Source organism: Pipistrellus kuhlii, unplaced genomic scaffold, assembly GCF_014108245.1.
Source record: "Pipistrellus kuhlii isolate mPipKuh1 unplaced genomic scaffold, mPipKuh1.p scaffold_m20_p_3, whole genome shotgun sequence".
In the NCBI taxonomy this organism is placed as follows: Eukaryota; Metazoa; Chordata; class Mammalia; order Chiroptera; family Vespertilionidae; genus Pipistrellus; species Pipistrellus kuhlii.
This window is the reverse complement of record NW_023425529.1, coordinates 88,044,195-88,067,371: the sequence shown is the minus strand read 5'-3', so window position 1 is coordinate 88,067,371 and position 23,177 is coordinate 88,044,195. Positions and strand designations below refer to the sequence as shown.

Below are 23,177 nucleotides of genomic sequence, written 5' to 3'. Positions count from 1 at the left end.
AACATTCATTTATTAGTAAACAGATATATATATATATGGAGTTCTTTCAATGTACAAAAACTAAAATTTTAGTTCTTGACTGAAGTATTAGCCAGCTGTTTGAGAAGATGAGGAAGTGATTCCTTTGGTGGTTATAACTATTTCCCTAAATTTGAAAGAACTCCCCCTCCCTTGCCACTCCTGATCCTATAATACAAAATGAAGCCCATACCAAAAGGTTGTGTCCTAGCAACTCTGTAGTTACAAATGATGAACGATACCACCAGCTGAATGCCAGTGGACCAGTCAGAACAGAATAGGTTAGACTGCAGTAACAACCACCCTCCTCAACACACACACACACACACACACACAAATACACACACACACACCTCAGTAGCTTAGCACAACAAAGGTATATTTGTAGCTCATGCTCCGTGTGTACTGTGGATTGCAGGATGTGGTGATGGCAGTGCTCTTCTCATTGTAAACATCCAGGGGCCCAGGCTGTTGGGAACATTTCCAGGGGAAGGTTTTCATAATACTGGAAGAATGAGAACAGGTTGTACACAGCCCATAATGATGGCTCCTGAAAGTAACATATGACTTCCACTCACATTTTATTGACCAACACAAGTCACATGATATACCTAACTTTAAAAGAGACAACAAAATACAAACTTAGCATGAACCCAGAAAGGAGGACAATGGGACTGTTTATTTAGGTACAGCCCTAATGACTAGGGTGTCAGAATCAGGAAGTTGTGATAAATTTAAAAGTTCCCCTTTAAATTTGTGTATCTCGAATTAAAAAACCTGCATGACAACAATTCAAAAATGGTGATAAGTCATGTTTCAGTAGGTGGCTGTGTACACAGGGGATAGGCTGGATGGAGCTGGAGGTGGCCATTGAATATAGAGATAGGACAATAAACACACACTGCTCAAGAACTTGCAACTGAATCCAAAGATTGACAGGTGCATGTGGGCTGTGAGTCTCAGAGAGAGGAGCATGTACAGATTTTAGGAAGAGGGGAATTTGAAACTATTTTGCCCACAACTCTGTAATGCTCATTTGAACCTGAATCTAATGAAAGCAAATGTGTAAAAGGTAAAAACAGCCTTGGCTGATTTCAGAATTTGACTATAACCTCTCCACACAGGACTTATAACTTTGGCCTTGATCTTTGACTCGTTGAATTTCCAAAAATACTATTTGCCAGAGCACGGGGTCAAAAACACCTTTCATTCCTGATAAAAATTTTATCTAATGCTTTATATAAAATAAAACTATAGTCACAATTAGGAATATGGGATGAAAAATAGGCAATGTTCATGGCACCATCCCTCTCCCCACCATGAACTTCTCCCAAAAGGAAGATGTCTGAAGGGCCTAGATGCCTCTGTAGAATGGGGACACCCTTGTCTCTGGTGAAGCTCGTACCAATCTCATTTGCACTCCATAACCCACCAGAAAGTATAAAGTACACTTTTAAATCTCAAAACAAGGATTTGGTTTTACTAATAATAGAGCCAAAGAGGTTGGCAGTGGACAGGGCTACTGTTCGTGGCTTGGACACCTCCCTGTCATTAGGGCCCTCTGCTCTACAGCTGCAAAAGGATGCCATGTTGATGAGGTGCAAATTCAATTGCTCCACAATTGCCAAAAGATAGAACAGTCAGAGAGAGCCCAACCAAGTGCTCCAGTCTCAGAATCTCAGGCCCAAGTACAGATGGAAGGTAGGTGGCAGTTTACAAAACACGCATTTCTAGTTACGGGTTTGATGGAATGTTGTCCTTTTTGTTTTGTTTGTTTGTTTTGCTTGGGCAGTCTGGGATGTGTCTTGCTTTCTATACACTTATGTCATCTGTGTCTGAATGCTTAAGTAGAATTCTAAGAGATGTCACTGGGAGAAAGCTCAAGTATCCTATTCTGTATATTTTTAGAAAGTTATTAACTGCCACACTTTACCTTAAAATATCAATACTTAATATCTGAGCATCTTAATTTTAAAATAATGTTTTATTATGCTAAGGAAAGTACCATCAGGATGTATGTATTAATTACATCTCCACCTGCTTTGGGAATTTAAATGAAGTGAATCAATAGATATTGTGCTCAAACTCAAGGCCTGCCTGCACTGAAAAAAGTCTCCTTCAGCTTTTTATTAGCTTACTGAAAGACTTCACTTTCTGAGGAAACTCCATACCATCAAACCTCAGAGGGAAGGTAGGAGAGGATGGGGATAAGGGGGAGAGATCAACCAGGGGACTTGCATGCATGCATATACACCTAACCAATGGACACAGACACCAGGGGGGTGAGGGCATGAGTGGGGGGTGGGGAAGGGCAATGGGGGCATAAGGACATATATGTAGTATCAATAAAGAAAAGAAAAGAAAAGCACTCTACTTTCTGCCTACAAATATGAAGTTGGTCCAGTCGATGCAAATAATATTATTGGTGGCAACACATTATTGGTGTTATCTGGACAGTCTCTGTGACACGCTGCTCTCAAAAAACCTCTAAATAATTTTTAGTAAAAAGGGAGAGGGGATATTTCCAGGTGACAATGGAGCTGGAAGTAGTATGACGTTTGTACGTGATGGCTATTCATTTTTTTTTTTTCTTAAATAAAGAACCTTGTGAAAAGAGGAATTATGACTGGTATTTACAGCAACTTTTCATAAACATCCCCAAATTCCAGGCACAGGACAAAAGCCATGACTCATCACAGCAGGGGAGATAGCCAGGGAAGTGTCCCTTGTGAAGATTGCTTCCCTGATGCCTGAGAGTGGCTTTGAGGAGGTCTGTAGGAAGCTGATAAAGAGCATTTCATTCTCAAGGATCACCAGTAAATATTTGTTTTGTTTTTTTATCAAGAGCATTTCCTTAGCTAAAAATGTCATGTTTACAGACCACGAATTGGTTTTTATTAGATTGTTATTAAAAGACTGAAACGTTGAAAAAACAATGTGAATAATTATAGTTATTTCATTTATGTTGCCATTTGAATCCACAGAATGAGATTATCATGATGGATGTGCCTTGAGTTCTCCCACATGCTGTGGTTTTTAAGGAGCAGGGAAGGTCCTCTCCCCTCAAATCTCTCCTCTCTCATTCTCTCCCCTCCTCCCCGCCCCCGCCCCTGAGCCTCCTGCCAGTGGTGCTAGGAGTCTGCAGTTTTACAAGCAATCCAGATGATCCTGAGAGAGGTGATCTTCAGAATAACTTTAGAGAAGCACTGACTGAAACCTAGTTAAGGCCTCATCTTTTAAAAAACTCATAACAGAACACACACACACACACACACACACACACACACACAAAACAGAAAGTAACAGGTGTTGGCGAGGATGTGGAAAACGGAACCCTTGTGCACTGTTGATGGGAATGTAAAATGGTACACTATGGTTTGCAAAAAGTTAAACATAAAATTACCACATGATCCAGCAATCCCACTTCTAGGTATATCCCCAAGTAATTGAAAACTGGGTCTCAAAGAGATATTTGCACACCCACATTCATAGCTTCACTATTCACAATAGCCAAGAGGGGAAGCAACCAAGTAGTGTTCATTGATGAATGAATGGATAAACAAAATGTGGCCTACCAGTCAGTATACATATGTTGGAATAGTATTCAGCCTTGAAAAGGAAGGAAATTCTGACACATACTACAACATGTTTAAGACTGAGAACATTACAATAAGCCAGACAAAAGAATAAATATAAGATTCCATCTATATGACGTACCTAGAGTTGTCAAATTCACAGAGACAGAAAGTAGAATAATGGTTGCCAGGGACTGAGGGGAGAGAGCAATGGGGCATTTCTGTTTTATGGGCACAGAGTTTTAGTTTTACAAGATGAAAAGTTCTGGGAGATGGATGGTGGTGATGATAACTGTATTATATGGGAATGTACTTATTAGCACAGAATTGTACACTTAAAAATTGTTAAGATGGATAAAACTTTGTTGTGCATATTTTACACAAATAAAGATTATAATTTAGAAATTCAACCCCTGAAAGCAAAAGGACATTGTTCAAACAATAAATTATTGGTTCTGTGAGTTTGTATTTCAGGTAGAGGATGGAAGAACATGGGTCAAAAACCACCTAAATAATTTATAGATTCATAGATTGTTAAGAAACTTGCTCAAGGTCAGGCTATTAGTGCAAGCTACAGCCAGGATCCAAAAGTCAGCTGACTGATGCCCCACGCCCATCCCCTTCCCCTTCTGGCTCACTTCATTGGATGTGAAGGACGATGATAAAAGAGAGTCCAGATGCCTCTGAACTTCAACTTTGAGTTACTGAAAGATATAGCAGAGGTTGCAAAAGTGGGAAATCCAGAAGAGGATGATTGGAGAAGGGAAGGAGAAAGATAAAAGGTTTGATTTAGAATTAGTCAATTTTGAGCAGACAAAAGACAGCAGGCTGTTAGAAATTCTAGCTGGCATTGGAGAGGATGGATTGGCAACTGTTGTTGAACTAATTAGTAAAATTAGGCGGGGGGAGGGGGAGATGGCAAAAACAAAAAAGGCAGGGATGGGGAGAGAGAGAGACACCAAAAGTCAAAGCCAGACCCTGGAAAAATGCCTGCACTGTGTTTAGGAAGCAAACAAGGGAACAGGGCCAGCAACAGACAGGAAAGGAGGAGGAAAGAGGGCGTCACAGCAGCCCAAAGTAGAGCCTCGTGGCCAAATCTTCCGTGGCAAACTGCAAGTTCAGGAACTGGTCATGCAAATTAATCACCGGCTTCACATTTATGGACTCTTTATAACAGCGATTTGAGGTCAGTAGAGAAGTGCTGTCATTTTCATATTATAGATAAGTAAAGTGAGCCCCAACAACTTTGGTCAACTTCTCAAGGTCATGGACCAACATTAAGTCTAAATCTTCTTAGTTCAGATTCCCTTTTCTTTCTGTTATGATGGTGAGAAGAGAGTGACAGCTGGTGCAGGCAATAAAGGCTACATCATTGGTAGGGAAAAAAGTTAAAAGTAAAACCAACTAAAAGTCAATCTGCTTTTTGTAACAACATGCACCAGCCATCCAAACAAAATTCACCTCCCTAAAATATCTTCTAGGGGGTCTAGGTCTCAATAGTTGCTGTAGTTATAGGTGAGTTTTACAAACATATATCAAATGCGCACCCTTGGATTACTTATCCTTCCACAATCATTGCATTCTATATGGAAATTAATTAGGACAATCCCCAGCCCAGTTATCCTGACTTTTGTGCACTCAGACACATGCAAACATTTGGGGAATAAATTGGTAACACTGTGGATGCACTCAAGTTCACTTTGGCCCATTTCTTTCTTTTTTTTTTTTTTTTGGTTTTTATTTTTTTATTTATTATTTTTTTTAATCAACTTTATTGTTCATTTTATTACAAAGGTTCCTCATTTCTTCCCCCCTCCACCAGGTTCCCACCCCACCCTCCACCCTCTCCCCATCCCCCATTATCCTCATCCATAGGTGCACAGTTTATGTTCAGTCTCTTCCTCCCTCCCTTTCCCCAATAGTAAATCCCTTTTCAGATAGTAAATCAGTTACTTAGCATTTTATCATATCAATAATATCTCCACATGCCCAATGATACACTTCACACAAAAGACATTTCCAAATAGGTCAATCAGCCTCATCCAGGCCCCACCCAAGGCACTCACAGATCAACACCCCAGCGCTATACTAACTCAACACATCCAAATCTAAGCCTTCATCACTTGATTCAGCAGACCCTCAAGTTCCCGCAAAAGTTTCCAGCCATGTCTGAGAGGCAGCCGTGGGGCAGGGGCAGGCGAGGAGCAAGCTGTTCTGGGCCTGGCTGCTCCGGGCCTGGCCTCTGTTGCTCTGGTTCGTTCCACAACCAGCTGCTCCAGGTCTGGTCACTGCTGCTCCCAACCTAGTTGCTCTGGACTTGGCTGCTGTTGATCTGGGCCTGGCCGCACCCAACCCAGCTGCTCTGGGCCCGGCTGCTCGGGGCCCAGCCGCTCCGGGCCTGGCCGCTCCCAGCCTGGCAGCCGCTGCTCCAGGCCTGGCCGCTCCCAGCCTGGCAGCCGCTGCTCCAGGCCTGGCCGCTCCCAGCTTGGCAGCCGCTGCTCCGGGCCTGGCTGCACCCGACCCAGCTAAACCGGGCCTGGCCACTCCCAGCCTGGCAGACGCTGCTTCAGGCCTGGCCGCACTGGGCCCATTTCTTGTCTTCAACCCTGTGCTGTGGCATGTTATTGTATTTCAAGACCAGATTCAGAATGGACCACAATAGCGCAGTGATGTTCAAGATGAAGAAACAGAATTTGTGTTACTTCAATTTTGTCATTTTACTAGTATATGACTATTTGGAATTTTTCTTTGCATTTAAAATGTAAGAAATTGCAACAGTGCCAATAGAGGAAATACAATGTTTTGTCTGATAAATGCAAGTTTTAGTTCCCACCTGAAAAAATTTAATGACGTCAGTAATATATTTAATGAAAGTGTATTTTTCTTTAATAGAGAGAATAATGGTGACTACTGATCAGTGGTCAGTAGTGGAAATAATTTTGTCTTGTAAAGGACAACAGTCTTGGTTACTCAGATCCCCCACAGCACTGCCGAAGATAGACCAGAACTCTTCACCGCCTCCCTCCCTCCCACCCTCTCCAACTCCCCCCATAGGGAAGTGAAAGGTAGGGCTGCTATCTGGCTCCAGATCCTCCCCCTCTGCTCCTATACTCCTTTGCAGAGATTCCCAGCAAGGAGGCAGGAGGTGGAGCTATCAGGGCAGGCAGGCAGTCCCATTGTCTTTATCTCTCTACCCTTCTGCCTCAAGAGCAGAGTGCACCAGGCTTGGGACATGCAAAATAGCTTCTCTCACACAAGCCACAGACACATGTTCTGGGCTGGTTACAAATAATCCCAAGGTATAGGAGAAGTAGATCTCAGAGAAGCGTTTGTCCCAAGGAGCTCTTGCAAATAGTGGTTCATTTCTTTAAATGCAGCTTAAAATAGCAATTGAGGAAGTTTGTAGTTTTAAATTCAGTGTTAAAAAAAAAGCTCTATATTCTATCATGAGCACATTTTTTGTTCTTGGATACAATTGGCATTAATGTTCCTATGCTATATTTTACTTAAGCTTTACATATAAAACACACAAACACACACACACACACACCCTTATATTTACCTGCCAATGTTCATATATATCTACATACACAATGTTAATACTACAGAGTTCATGTTCATGTAAACACCCATATTTAATAACTACATTTTTATATATCCACTAGAGGCCTGGTACACAAAAATTCATGCAATTTTTTTTTTTTGGGGGGGGTGTCCTTAGCCTGGCCTGCCCCCTCTCACAGTCTGGGAGCCCTCATGGGATGTCCTCTGCTGGAGGCAACTTGCTCATCAGGGGAAGGCACCACTGCCATCAGTCCCTTGCTGCTGCTGCTGCTGCTACTACCTGCCACCAATGCTGCGAGGCCTGAGCCCCTAGCCTTGCAGTAGCCAGGGCTCATAGCAGCCTGAGTCTACAGCTGCATGAGCCCTGGGCCTTGCAGCCACCACCATGGCTGCCTGCCCTCAGCCCTCGCAGCCACTGCAGCTCTGTCCAGAAGGAATTCTGGAAGACATCTGCTTTAATTAGCATATTATCCTTTTATTAGTATAGACTAGAAGCCTGGTGCATGAAATTCGTGCACAGGGGAGGAGTGTCCCTCAGCCCAGGCTGCACTCTTGCCAATCTGGGACCCTTTAGCCCCAAATGGGCATCCCTCTCACAATCCAGGACTGCTGACTCCCAACCGCTCACCTGCCTCTGCCTGATTACCCCTAATTGCTCTGCCTGCCAGCCTGATCACCCATGACCACTCCCCTGCCAGCCTGATCAATGTCTAACTGCTCCCCATCCAGAATTGCCCCTAACTGCCCTCCCCTACCAGGCTGGTCACTACTAACTGTCCTCCCTTGATGGAGGTCTCCTTCAACAGCCCTTTCTTGCTGGCTGGATCATCCCTAGCTGCCCTCCCTGTTGACCTGATCGCCCACAATTGCCCTCCCCTGTAGACCTGGTCTCCACCAACTGCCCTCCTCTGCCAGATCCCATCCGACTGCCCTCCCCTGCTGGCCTAGACCATTGACAATTTAATATTCAGTTGATGATAATGTCAAAATGCATTTAGTTCTTTTTCATGACTTAACATTTGTGTTTGTTTGTTTGTTTGTTTGTTTTGTTAATTCTCATCCAAAGATATTTTTCCCATTGATTTTTAGAGAGAGTGGAAGGCGGGTATGCGGGTGGGGGGGTGGGGGAGAGAAGAAACATTGATGTGAGAGAGACCCATTGATCAATTGCCTTCTGTACACACCTGACCCCAGATAGGATAGGGCCTTCAAACCAGGTACATGCCCTTCACCAATCCTCAGGCTGACACTCTAACCAAACTGGCCAGGGCTAGGTAAGTACACTCTAAACAAAGATCCAAACACTACCTTATAATTACCTAGAGAATGCTCTAGTCTAGACCATTTGCACATGGATTAAAAGGATCTAGATCAGTTCCATGTGCCCAAGGAGGGCCCTGAACCTGCGAATACATAACAAATCAGCCAATCTTGGGTTTGTGGGACAATGTAGGTCAGACCTTGAATCCCAAACTGGAATTGTAGTTGCTTTAGGAAATCCTGGAGAGAGGGCCCCTTACAGGCCTTGTGGAATCTCTTTAAGTTTTAAACTGACTTCAGAGCGTAGAATCCAACTCAGCCCAAATCTCTCCTCACCCCATATAAAACCCCCAATGGACTTACAGAACCTCCCATGCCCCAGGGCCTAGAACCTTGACCAAACCCAGAGAAAGTGATAGTGGTCCATGCGGACTGGTCTTGCCCATGAGAGCTCCAGAGTTCTGGCTCCAGAGCTGTTTCACAATTCACGGTGAGGCTCCCTGTGGCCTTTCATTCGACTTAGTACCAAGTTCTGCAGGGTGGTTAAGTCTCCCGCAACATTTTACTTCAGGTAGCACTCATGCGAAGAGTGGAGACAGATGCACACTGCTAAGCCCTAGCTCCATTGAGAGGTGACAAAGGCAGGGAATGGGCTCACTAGCTAAATCCTAGTGCTTTTCCCCATCTGATTCTGAAAAGGTTTTCTTCTACATTTTGTTGAGTTTCCTGTGCTCATTATGTAGGTCACATATTTGACTCAATGTGATTTTTTTGTCCTGAGGGAGATATAAAGGACTCCTAGAGGAAATAGTACAGACATAAATATACTTTTTGTTGAGGCTATGGGTTCTGTGAACAATAGTAGCTGCCAGGATGAACAGCACAACTAAGAAATGTGTTACCTTTTTTGTGTTAATAGTGCAAACAATCTTTATTGTTTATTTTATATCTCTTTCTAAAGAGCTCAAAGGCCTTTCAGATAATTTTTAAGAGGTTCCCAACCCACTGGCTGCACCAAGATTAGTGTGGAAAAGCTTGGTTGAAGGTAGCAGGAGGGAAATCTAGTCATCTATATCTACCCCAAAGTCACAGCTAGCAAAGTCAGGACAAATTACATAAATCCTTAACCGGATAAAGAGAGATAAAGAGATGCCCATGCTGGGGTTATCCTTGGTCACAGGCTCTAGATTACACTTTGATTTCCAGAATCAGGGCCTCTATCAGCAGGTCCTCCCCAGAGTGACCATTGGCCTTCTTCTGCCTGAGTGCCTCTCCTATGACAATGACAAGTTTCAGCTGAATATAACTCACCTCTCCATCTGCTTTGTAATGACTTTAAAACAAGAGCTATTTTTTTTCCTATTCCTCTTGGTAGATTTCCATGTATAATATAGATGCTCAATAAAGAGTAAATCTCAACTAAACTCACTCCGTTGTAATTTTCATTTCTGCGATTTCTGTGACCTGCAATTCTATCTAAATTGTACAAGAAGAGTAGGCAGAGAGAAAGTGAAACTGTTTAGGGCCATTGTGGACTTGGGCATGGAGCTATGTTTGGCCTAAGAACATCAGAATATATAATCTTCACCTTTATTTGGGCCTCTGTCCCCTTTGACTATTTTAGTAAGAGCTATCAGGTAACAAAAAGTTATAACAGGGGAGTCTTATAAAAGAGATGTTGGAGACCACCTTGAATTCTTCCAGTGGTGGTCACTCTTTATCATGGGAAACTATGCATGTTAATGAAGCTATATTTATAAGGATAGCTTTCCTGATATGCTGCCAATGTCATATTAACCAGAAGGAAAATAAAGGAAAAGTGGGGGACATGTGTCTTAGGTCTGGCTCCCCAGAAAACAGGCTGTGTGACAGAGATTTGGACACAGGAAGTTTTTGAGGAGTGTTCTAGGGTGGACTCCTGAGAATGGGGAGTGAGGGCAGCAGGATTGGGCAGAGGGAGAATCCGCAGCAGCAAAGACCTTGGCTGGTCTCCAGGGAGCTTTGGAGCCTGGATGGCCCTTTAGAGTTGTTCCAACTTGAGGCAGAGGGTCTGGGGTGTGCCCTCCTTAATTTCCTATGTTGAAGTCCTAATGCTCAGTACCTCAGACTATGACAGTATCTGGAGAGAGGGTCTCTAAAGAGGTAAGTAAGGTTAAATGAGGTTATATGGGCAGGCTCCGAGCCAATATAAGTGATGTCCTTATGAAAAGAGGAAGAGACACGAGGGATGGGCAATTAGAATAAAAGCCATCTGAGGACATAGCAACAAGGCATTTCATCTATAAGCCACAGAAATCGGTCTCAGAAGAAGCCAACCCTACTGGCACCTTAATCTTGGACTTAACAGCCTCCAAACTGTGAGAAAATAAATGTATGTTGTGTAAGCCACCCAGCCTGTGGTACTTGGTTATGTCAGCCCTGGCAAGCTAATAATACACACCCCTGCCGAAACCGGTTTGGCTCAGTGGATAGAGTGTCGGCCTGTGGACTGAAAGGTCCCAGGTTCAATATGGTCAAGGGCATGTACCTTGGTTGCTGGCACATCCCCAATAGGGGGTGTGCAAGAGGCAGCTGATCAATGATTCTCTCTCATCGATGTTTCTAACTCTCTATCCCTCTCTGTTCTTCTCTGTAAAAAATCAATAAGATATATTTTTAAATAAAATACACACTCCTTAGCCAGTGCTTGAATGTGTGTTGTCCCAGGGTAGGGGTGAGGTGTCCCTTCACCTGAAGTATTTATTTTGCAGTCAGAGTCAGAGACAGCAGTCCAGCAGCCAGGTGAGGGCCTGCAGGCTGTGGGCTGTGTGCTGTGCAATGTGGCATCCTCTACAACAAGGCCCCATGTCAGTGCAATGAGCCAGATGAAGGACTGGAAAGATTGTGAAGAAAATATTGTAGGGATGAGAACACTATTTCAGGAACTATCTGAGTGATTTGCCATCTTTCGAGCCTTTAAAATCTAGAATAAATTTGCATTCATAGAGTAGCCCTTCAGAATGGGGAGGAATCCTAAAGGTTACCTGTCAAGCCTTTGTTTTCAAAGCTGGGCAAAGAGGTTCAGGAAAGTTGAGATTTTGCCATGATTTAGAGGCAACTTGAAAGCCAAGCTGGACCCAGGACCCTGGCTTCCAGTGTGCTCTCCAAGATAGCCTGTCTAGAGAAAAATGATTTTATTGTCACCATAACTACAGAGCCTCTAAGTACAATTTTCAAATAAAGGTCCCAGCTTGGAAACAAAGCCAGATGTAAACTGCACTTTCAGCAAACTTGGCAGTGTTATTCAAAAGCTGTGACGAAAATCCACAAGGCCTCATGATCATTTTGCAATGTGCTCCTACTGACCCTCTCTCTCCCCCACTCCCTGCACCCTGCCCCCCAGGAGAAAACAGGGAGAAAACTTTTTTTTGTGAATTTCTTTTAGGGGGAACAGGACAGAACAGATCTTTCTCCCTCCCTCTTTCCTTATTTTCTCTTCTTTCCCCTTCTTCTCTCTCTATGCTATCACATTATCTGTCATCTTAAGTCATAGATCTCATTGTTTTCTAGAAGGGACCGGAGTTTCAGTCATGAGATAATGAAGGCAATGTGCCAAGAAGCTACCAGCCCTAAGTAAATGTTAATTTTCTTTTTAGTTGTAATTTGCACAACATCTCCTTATAAATAATTTTTTTTTTCCTTTTGTAGATATTTCCCTAGAATAATTAAGAAATCCTGACTGAATCAGTGCATGCCAAATCCTAGTATTAGACACTGGCCAACTTGCAGGCATCCTGACAGGAATTTCTTCAGATGTGATAGATGTCAGGAGCAGACCCAGTGGGCTTGAAAGAAGCAGAAAACTCTGACTCGTGTGAAACAGAAACAAATGTCTTTTCTCACATGGCAATGACTCGGAGGGAGAGTAACCCTCCACATAAAAGAACATTTCCTATTTTCATTTTTTGCCCAAATGATTTTCCTCTGGCTTGTTTTGACACCATGTGTGTTTTTCATGGGTGTCTTGCTGTTAGCATTACAATTAATTTTCTAAAGTACAAATTTTCTAGATGTAATTTACTTACAGGATATTTTTCCTTACTTGATATTCTTCTACTTTTCCCCTTTTTTGATTTAAATATTAGGAGGCTTTTGAAAATTTTATAATGTAGTCTTGATAGCTTTTAAATTTTATTTTTTTGCAGTATAGTACGACTGCTTTAGGTTCATTTCCTGTTGTGAGATTTTATCCTGAGATGAACTACCAATAAAAATTTTAGTTAACACTTTAGGAACAACTTTTTGTCCCGTACAATTAATTTTTCTAGAATATTTGCTTATTTCAATTAGCCAATTTAAATTAGCCTGAAAACTTGTCTACTATTTTACTATCAAATTTATTACTCTAAAACAATCTTATTTTATTTTGTAAATATTAGTGGAAAGAATTATTTGCCTTCTTGAGTAGGCCCTGAGCATTCCTGGTGGTAGGCTGGATTTAGATATCAAAAACCCACTTCCCCACACCATGGGTACAAGACAACTCAAAAAAGTCTTGTTGTAGTGAGAGGGCAGCTGCTGTTGGCCAAATCTCTGTCTTTTATCCGGGTCCCGATTTGAGCTGGGCATGGGAAGTTAAGCACCCATGGGGACAGGAGACTCCCTCAGCAGGGGTGAGGGTTCAGGCCCCTGCAAAGTTGGGGGGAGGAGTGAGAACAGAACCCAAGTCAAATTTATAGAAAATATTCCTTTATTAACTTTTGATTGAAAATATGTTTGTATGTTTTCAGAAAACAACTCTGAGACCATGTGGATTCCAGCAACAGAGAGGAATTGACAGGACTACTCCAACCATGAAGACAGAAGAGAAGCAGTCCAGAGATGGAAAATGCTGATGATGTCTTGCCATAATAGCAGTTAGCAGCTGTGTATCACTTACTGCAGGTTGCCCAGAACCAAACCAGAGAGGGTTGGACCTACAGACCACTATTTGCCACCATCCAGAACTGAAATATCATTGCTGACATATACACATAAGAAATTGTTTGACATTGAAATTGGGTCTCAAAAGAACTATTGGCCCAGAAAGAAACTCACTACAAACTGATTCATTTGCCTTAAAAAAAAAAAAAAAAAAAAAAAAAAAAAAAAAAAAAAAAAAAAAAAGAAAAGAAAAGAAAAAGATCATTTCCTAGTTTAAATACAAGAGTATCACCTTAAAAATCAAAGAGCTGCCGAAACCGGTTTGGCTCAGTGGATAGAGCGTCAGCCTGCGGACTGAAAGGTCCCGGGTTCAATTCCGGTCAAGGGCATGTACCTGGGTTTCGGGCACATCCCCAGTTGGAGGTGTGCAAGAGGCAGCTGCTCGATGGATTCTCTCTCATCGATGTTTCTAACTCTCTATCCCTCTCCTTTCCTCTCTGTAAAAAAAATCAATAAAATTAAAAATTAAAAAATCAAAGAACTGATAAACTGGTAGCAAATGCCCAAAGCTGAGGGAAAGTCTGAACCCAGAGATGTTGGGGAAGCAGCTGCTCAGCCTTTTTGCTCCAGGACCTTTGCTGCAACCATCACAGGGATTCTTTGGCTTGGGTCACCAGCCTCCTGAGACAGAGGGAGGAGGAGAGGAGTCGATGCCCAGGCAGGGGCTTACTGCAGTCCCTTCTGGAGGTTGACACTCCAAAGCTCCCTCTGCCAAGGTAGGGGTGAACTAGAAATCAGCCTATCCTATCCCCATGACACTAGGAGACCTAGAGGGAGGTTACTGGGTGCTGACTACAGCTGGAAGAAAAAAGCAGGAAGAAAAAAACTGTCTTGGAGGTGTCCTGATTGTAGCTCCACCCTCATTTCCTTGAGCAGATTTGCAATCTGGAATGGCAAGCCTAGTGTGTGTGGTTTTAGGTTTCCCTGACCAGAAGAGCCCCAGGCACCTGGCAGAAGCAAATGCAAATCCTCTGTAGAGGAAGTACCTCCAGCCCAGGCCTCTGGGAAACTCCAATATCATTTATCTAGGGCAATGGCCTCAGCCCAAAGTTAAATGGCAAGTCAGGAAACTAGGCTCCATGAGAAAAAGCCAGTGGAAACAAGAAACAGCAGAAACAGACCTAGGCAAACTTTAAAAATCTTATCACATGCAAACTATAAACCAACTATGCTGTTATATTTCAAGAAATAATCAAAATGTCCAGAAGACAACTCAACAATTCATTCAGGGGTGTGAATTCTTCCCTAACCCTCAGCAGTTTGTCTGTCCTCCACTAGTTCTCTTCATGGTCATGAGGTGAATGCAGCAGCTCCAGGCTTCACAACCACACAACTTCCAGAGGCAAAACAGGGAGGGGTATCTCCCTGCAGCCCCTTGTAAAAGTGGAGCCTCCAAGCAGGCTTCTCTGCCCACTTCCCAGGCCAGGGTTCCATCACACACCATGGCTGAAGTCACCATCAGGGAGGAATGTGGCTGGATCAAAACAGTAATGATTCAGTCTCTATGTTTCTGTTGTAATTAGCAAATTATTAATAATAGGAAAAGAGCAAAGAGAAGGCATAAGCATGGCCATTTGGGCAGCTTCACCAGGAAGTTGCAACTTCACACTCTCCAGGGAACCACCAGTCCATTCCCTGCAGATTATAGGGGGGAGGTGGGAACATGTGCAGTAAAGTCAGGGTATGTAGGGAAGATGTCTATCAGTCTAACCTGGAAACAAAGATAATTGGCTGGAGGGGGTGGGGCCACTACAAACCCACAAAAAATGTGGGAATACATAATCCCACAGACAAAGGCCTAGAAGGGTAAGTATAGCCCTGAACAAGGATCCCAGAGACTATCCTAAGCCCATATCCAATACCCTGGCTCCCCCAGAAAAGCACATACCAGAAAAGGAGACTCCTATAGGAGAATGAGTGGCATTTATTTATGTGGAATTATACTCATGAACTTACACTATATCCCTTTGTCCTGCCATGGAAAAAGTGTAGTTGTGTCCTTAGCAGAGCTAAGATTTAAAGCCATTGCCTAAAGTTTCTGTCCCATATTTGCATAGTTCAATCCAGCTCAAGCTAGCTTAGCTTGTGTTCCCATCTGTAGTCCATCAGTCCACTGTGTGTGGGTCTGATTGGTCCAAATAGCACTGCTCTGATAAGTAAGAATTGTGCATTATAATTGGTCATTATGGATACTCTCTGTGCAGTTCCAATTGAATGGTGCAAGTTTCAACTCATTGGTTAAAAAAAAAAAAAAATGATAAAAGGTGCCATGGCTGGTGTTCTCAGTGGTTAGCGGGTCGGCCCATGCACTGAAAGGTCGTGGGTTCAATTCTGGTCAAGGGCATGTACCTTGGCTGCAAGCTCAATCCCTTGCCTGTCAGTCTATGCATCCAGCGGATGTGTCTCCCTCAGGTGAGGTTTTAAAAAAAAGATACAAGGAGCTTTTTTTATTTTTTAATATGTTTTTATTTATTTTAGAAAAGGAAGGGAGGGAGAGAAACATTGATCGATTGCCTCCTATTCTTCTGCCAGGGACCAAACCAGCAACCTGGGCAAGTGTCCTGACCAGGAATCCAACCTGCAGTTTTTTGATACATAGGACATCGCTCAGCCAACTGAGCCACATCAGCCAGGCATGAGGAGCTTCTTTATAAGGAACATAATGGGTAGCTCAGCCTGTGACTTTTCTTTGAAACGCAGTGTGTATGAGAGAACTATGTCAACAATGACTGTTAGACTTTAGTTAGAAACTTGGGCCCAATTAACCACAGGAGGTTCTTGGCAGACATATTTCTTCTCGAAGTCCACAGAACTAACACACAGATTTGGGTCGGGGGTGTGGTGAGGGGATGTTGATGTTGTGTAGAACTGCCAGTTCTAAACAAGTTGGTGATAAAAAGCAATTATCATTTTTATTATGTCTTTTCATGCTTCACAATGTGCCCCATATTATCTGCATGTGAGGTGTACCACAAGTAGAAGGAAAACATACCAGAACGATGTGGGGTGTTATGCATTGAATTCTGTCCATCAGAAAAATGTGTTGAAGTTGTATCATGGTGTATGAAGACATGGTTCCTACCATTTGAGAACCCACAGCCTAGCCCAGGACAGAGTAAGTATGATACAGAGTGGTAACTGCTTTGATCAGTAGAGAAAGCATAGCTGACATGTTGGGAAACAAGGGAAGGTTTCTTATGGCCATTGATCCGTGAATTGTGTCTTGAAGGATTAATTAGATGGCTAGAAAAGGCCAGGAAAGGAAGAGAAGGGATAATCCATTAAGAGGAGGGAAGTTAAGTTTCCAAACCAGAGTTCAGCACATCTGTACATAAAAGTCCAGGTAGGGAGTTGTAAAAGTTGCAGGTATACAAGTAAGTAGAGGTCAATGCTGTATATCTTGCTTGAAAATTTGGAATTTATCTCAACAGCAACATGTACCCACTAAAGCAGAGAGAAAGCAGCCAGTTTTTATAGTTGAAGTTTATTTATTTATTCATATTTTGATAGCAATGCTAAGAATCCATTGGCATGGGGCAGGATGAAAAGGTAAGAAGACCCAATGTGAACATTTTAGAGTAAGTGGGAGATTTCAAAAAGACCACGGACAGGACGGGGATGGAGGGGCACAGCAATGATGGGAGGGACAGGACAGAGGCAGACTTGAGCTGAATGGGTGGATTGAGGCAGCTCTGGGACATAGGCCAGCCTGTCCTATTCACTAGCGCCCACACGGTCGGTACCTGGCACACAGAAACACTCGATACGTTTTTATCTTTCTTTAAGTGCACTATTCTCTTCTTGGCCTTGTCCAATCTGCCTTGGAGCCCATTACAGATGTTCTTCATTTCTGTTGCTGTGTTTCTGATGTCTAGCGTTTCCTTTTGATACTTTCTTAGCATTTCCATCTCGCCAATTATATTATCCATCTATTCTTGCAAATTTTCTGCTTTTTCTAAAAGAGCTCCTAAAATGGTAACCATAGGTGTTTTAAAGTGCCTGCCCAATAACTCCAAAGTCTCCACCACATCTACATGTGGTCCTGACACTCTTCACGTTGTGTTTGTGCCTGTCTCTTAGCGTGCTTTGTAATTTTTTTATTGAAAGCCAGACATGATGTATCATGTATTAGGAACTGGGGTCAATAAGCCAATAGTGTAAGCCTTTATGTTAACCTGGACAGGATGCTAGGCTGTATGTATCTTTGTTGTAACTGCAGGTACCAGAGGCTTCAACGGGCATAAAGCCTGTGCCTCACAGCTTTTCCTGGTATGATCCACTATTATTTCCCTGGAGCTCTGTAGGTGGTGGTCAGGTGTGGAGGACAGGAAGCATCCTATCTATTATAATAGAGAGGGAATATGCTCATTGACCCTCATGCCATTGCAAAGATGGCAGCACCCACAACCAATAAGGAGAAATATGCTAATTGACTGACCTGCCCTCAAAGATGGCCACACCCACAGCCAATAAGATGGGAATATGTTAATAGAATGCCACACCTTCAAAGATGGTGGTGTCCACAGCCACAAGATGGTGGCTCCAAGTCCTTTCAGCCCTGCTGGGGCAGCAGGCATGCAGCAAGGCTGCCTCCAGAGTCCCCCAGTTCCCTCAGCACCCCCGCTGCCCAGGGCCAGCCCGAGGTGTAGACAAGCCTTGGATAGTGGTTGCCCAGCTGCCCAGGGCCACCCAAGACTCAGGTAACCAGGGCTGGCCAAGGCTTGTTCTGCTGGCAGTGGCAGCAGCAGAGGTGTGATGCAGTGTTGCCTTCCCCTAATCACTGGGTCACCTCCCACCCACTACTGGACTGTAAGGCCAGGCTGAAGGACCCCCCCCCCCCCTTCAGTGCATGAATTTTTATGCAACGGGCCTCTAGTTCTTATATAATCCTGTAATTAAATATCAGTCTTTTAGTGGAACTGTGTCTCTGAGCTGTGACCTTCACAAGCATTTATTAGCTTTTTTTCCCTCTCTCAGGTGAGACAGGAATGCTGGACAGGCTGGAGCCAGTGGAACAGTCTTTTTCCTCAGACAGTAGGCCTTTGTTATGAGAACACTCTATGCATATTTCAAAATAGTAAATATTTCCATCCTCCACCAGAGCCAAAGAGAATCATTCTTGGCTCTTCATCATGAGAACCTGGTGAGGTTCCTGCAGACAAAACAAAACAGGTGGAAAGGCCTCCTGAGGAGCAAACCGCAGGACTTTCTCATGCTCAGTCTGGTCCATACTTGGCTTCCAGCAGTTTATCAAAAGTGCCATCTCAATGTCACTGCCAGCATATGACTCTAGTTCCTTCTGTGCAGGTCAGGAGACCTTGGATTTGCCTGTCTCCAGATCACGGGGTATAGCTGTGCCTTGTGACCTTGATCTCTGATGGGTACAACATAAGAAAGGCACTGGTTTTCAGCTCAGTCAGCTTTTTTTGCTCTGAGGATGGGAGTGATGACTTCTAAGCTCTTACTCATCAGAGCTGACACTGGAAGTCCCTCAGTACACACTATTGAATTAATGAATCACAAGAACAGGTCTGAACAAACACTTGTGGAGGGAATGCACTAAAGGGAGGGTCTGGGTGACAGAAGAACACTAGGGAATACAATGGGATAACAGAGATTTGAAGAAGGGAAAATTTTTCAATCTCAGGTAAGAATTCTGCTAAATAATGTTCTGAGTACTTGAAGATTATGTTCAGACTAGAGGCTCGGAGCATGAAAATCATGCACTGGGTGTGTGTGTGTGTGTGTGTGTGTCCCTCAGCCTGGCCTGCTCCCTCTCACAGTACAGGGCCCCTCATTCCTTTCCGCCTGCCTCCAGCGGAGGCGGGTGGCTCCCACCACTGTGCTCACCAGCTGTGAGCCCGGCTTCTGACTGAGCGGCGCTCCCCCTGTGGGAGCACACTGACCATCAGGGGGCAGCTCCTATGTCAAGTGCCTCCTGGTTGTCAGTGTGCTTCATAGTGACTGGCCGTTCTACCATTCGGCCAATTTGCATATTAGGGTTTTATTATATAGGATTACCTGCAGGTTTTGTACATATTACCAGAGACACATAAAGTAAACCACAGTCCACCTGGTCAGGGCTGGTGTGATTGCTGACAACACAAGGTACCCCAGGGCGTGGCTCCCCACCACTGTCAGATCCCAGGTGGCATGACTTCACTGTTTGTGTAACCTGGGGGAGTACAGTGGCCTGGAGGACAGAGTAGTAAAAACTAAGCAACGGTGGTAGAATGTAGAGTGAAAAGATAAGAGGGTGCATTGTACCTTCTTGGGGCACATGCATAGATCAGAGCTTCTACTCCTAAAAACTCCTTAAACTTCTTAACAGTCTTCTGAAACTCCTCCTTAGGGAAATGAAGGAATAAAGTCAGATGGCAACAGGTCCTGGATTCCAAGGAGGCTCCTTGTCTCTGTGACCACAGGAGTACAAGGCAGCAAATACATTCTGTGAAGAAAAAGTTATTCATTTTGCTTTCAGTTTTCTTGTGGGTAAAATTAGGGGATTGGGCTGGAGAATATTTATGGTCTGGGAGTCTCCACTATTTTGTGAGACTGGTTTTAAATACATTGGTCCCAGCAGCCCAAAGATTCACCCACGTTCCTTCTTTCATTTCAGAACAGCTAGTTCTCCATTCTTGAGTAACTTTTCTAGATAAAGGGCTCTTGATTGCCTGTTAGCAGTTGGCTTCCATCCTGTTATCTTGGGCCACCTGTGACATTTCAAAAATGTGATTTTGCCATGTGGTTGCTGATTCAACTTTAAAGTTGGGAAAATAATCAACCCTTGAGAGTTTCTAATGCTTTGTAATAAATATGAATGATTTTGCATATAATTGTTCTATCATTTTCCTGTCTTATTTCTTTCTAAATACACTTTTTTCTGATCATAAATAAATACATGTTAATTTTTGAAAATGTGGAGAATACTGAAAATCATGCTATGATATTTAATACACAAATAAAAATTATTAGTAAACCTACCACTCAGAGCTAATTACTATTAGTATTTGATATATTACTTTGTGGGCATTTTTTTCTAGCATTAATATGTATACTTATTTTTTAACAAAGTTGGGATATATTATGTACCTTTTATTTCCTTTTTTTCACTTAATATTGAAACGAGGGGCATGGGGAGCATATCTCCCCCTTGCAGGTTCTTGCCTTACAAAGTTTAGTATAAAATTCTCAAACTAAAAGGACTTGTTAGTAAAAGGGTAAAAATTTATTGGAAGCAAATATAGACTCGCATGTAGAGAGGGGTACTTAGAGAGGGGGTAAACCACTAAGTTTCTTTTTTCTAAGGTTTATAAAGGTTGTAGTTCTTTGTCTCTTCAAGCTTCTTCTCACTGAACCCTTTTAATTTATGATTCTGTGTTTTTCTAATTGGTCATTCTTTTTTGAAGAATGTCAGTTTCAAAGTCTAAGATTCACGTGATGTCCCCTTCTTTCTCTTCCTCTTATAACATATATTTCTCTTATGAACATATATTTCTCATTTTTCAGCATCTATTGACATTTTTTTATTGTCTGTGAAAGTATATTTCTTTTTTTCCTCATACTCTGTGATTTCTCTTTTTTCTCTGTGAATGTATGTCTTTGTCTTCCCTTATTTTGTGACTCTTTTCTATTCTCTGTGAATGTGTGCCTTCTGGCACAAGCCCTCACCTATGCACTCTTCCCCATGGACCCTCTTTATTCCCAAGACTCCCTAAACCTGCCTATTTTGTCCTGAAAACTCCTTTCAATTTCAAAGCATGAAAACTTTTTCATGTAATTAAATATTCTGTGAAATATAGTACAGTGGACTTTCTAGACACTATGTGTATATATACACTCTGTTGTTTTATACATATAATTATACAGTTACATAGTGTTACATATTCAGTGACATATATTCAAATTATAGACAACCTTATATAAGTCCAAGTAGCTCAATTTCTATATTAATGCATTATTATTTCATCAGTGTGACTTGCTGGGTAGACAATATGTGCCAAAATCATTAATGACTTTATTCATGTTAAAGTATTACTCTGAAAAAAATGTTTACTACTTGACTTTTCCAAGCAGAGTATGACTTTGTTCATTTCTCCTCAGGCTATATTTGCTTCCAAGTTATCTTAAAAACAAAATCTTGGGTCTTTTTAATGTGGAAAGTGATACTCTAAAGTTGGTTCATCTGATTACTAGTGGGACTGGACATTTTCCCTCTTTTTTTTTTCTGGTGCAAAATAAAACTTCAGGTAGAATTGCAATTAGTTGGAGAGCTACACATTTTAGACTCACTGTATGAATAAAACTTTTCATTTCTCATCTCAGTGTCTGCGGTCCAGGAGGCAGGGTTGTGGTGGCAGTACTGCCAGTGCTCACGGTCCTGGCGACCGCCCAGTGGGATTTCAGAGCCCGTGAGGACCATCACCAGAAGCACATCAGGGACTGGGAGATGCCCTAAGACTTAGCTTTGGGATCAGACCCTTCTGATCATTCAAGGCCAGCACAAATTTTCCTCATCAAATCTCAAACGGATGTGCGAGAAGAGAGGAAGAGCAATCATTTAAGCTATGTATCTCCAGGGTCACTTACCAGAACAATATTTCTAGATCACAGCCACAGCCAGCCAACCTAACCTTAGAACCCCAGACAAATGTGTGGCCTTGGCAATACATTCCCACATAAAGAGCAGAAATGCAAATAGATCCTTGGATAGTTTCTATGGCAGTCACATCCACTCCCAGGAGTAAAGCTTCCAGAGGAATATTTTATACGTGATCCTGAACACCAATTTATTTACCGATCTATTTGTAATTTTTTTAGTGCCCACAACTAACAGCTGACTGTGCAATAGTAACTTTGACTTAGTTAGAAAGGCTTTTAAGTCATGCTCAGATCTACATTTGTCCCTCTAACTGGAAAAGAATAGCTTTGGGAGCCATTCTTTTGCCTCCAGGGTTTGGGACAACCAGGCTGTATGGAATGCGGCCTACTGCCAGATCCTCCGGAATAAGATGGAAAGGCATTTTTTGGAACTACTTCAGTTTAATATTAATGTTTCTGCCCGTGTACTTTAACCTTTGCTCCTTAGCAGATGACAACCTGAATTTTCTATTTGCTCCTCTTAGCAAAGAAAGAGCACAGAACCCAGAGGCCATTTCTAGATTGTGTGAAGGTAAATATAAAGACTGTGTAGAGCTGCTGTAAGAAGGTCTATCAGTGCTGACAATCTCACTGATATTCAGCGCTCTAATGCCATCCTTTCTTGAGGACAAATGAGGCTTTGTACATCCTGAGCCCCTCACCTATAGGACTGAAGAAATATCACTGCTCCTGCTCAAAAACCAGAAAAATTAGCATTTTCATCTAAAAGTCAGACATGGAATTCAACAAACTCATGGACAGCAAGGACTATGTTCATAGCAAAAAAAAATAGGACCTTGTCAATGCAACACAATCCTTGTCCTTTTAAATGTAAACAGTTATATTTAAAAGCAAAAGCTCCCAACCCATACACAGATACCTACTTATGATGCAGACTGATAGCTGTCAGCTATATGAGGTTTTTTGTTTTTTTTAATTGAAGTTTAAACTTTTAGACTTTAAAGACACTATATAACTTTTATGTCTTTCCTATTTTTCTGAACCCCTTTTCCAATATTGCTGCATATTCCTTTGGAACCGATGCAATATGACCATTAAAACATGGGACTCCTAACAACTCATAAAGCCACTTAGGAACAGACTGTGGTATGTTAGGTATTGAAGGGTTCTTCCTCCCTACTACATCATTGAAGTTGC

General features: G+C 42.6%; 1 pseudogene; it reads left to right on the top strand.

The window, feature by feature from the left end:
• The first annotated feature begins 21,828 nt into the window (after positions 1-21,828).
• LOC118728844 lies at positions 21,829-22,825 on the top strand (annotated as a pseudogene).
• Positions 22,826-23,177: the final 352 nt, after the last annotated feature.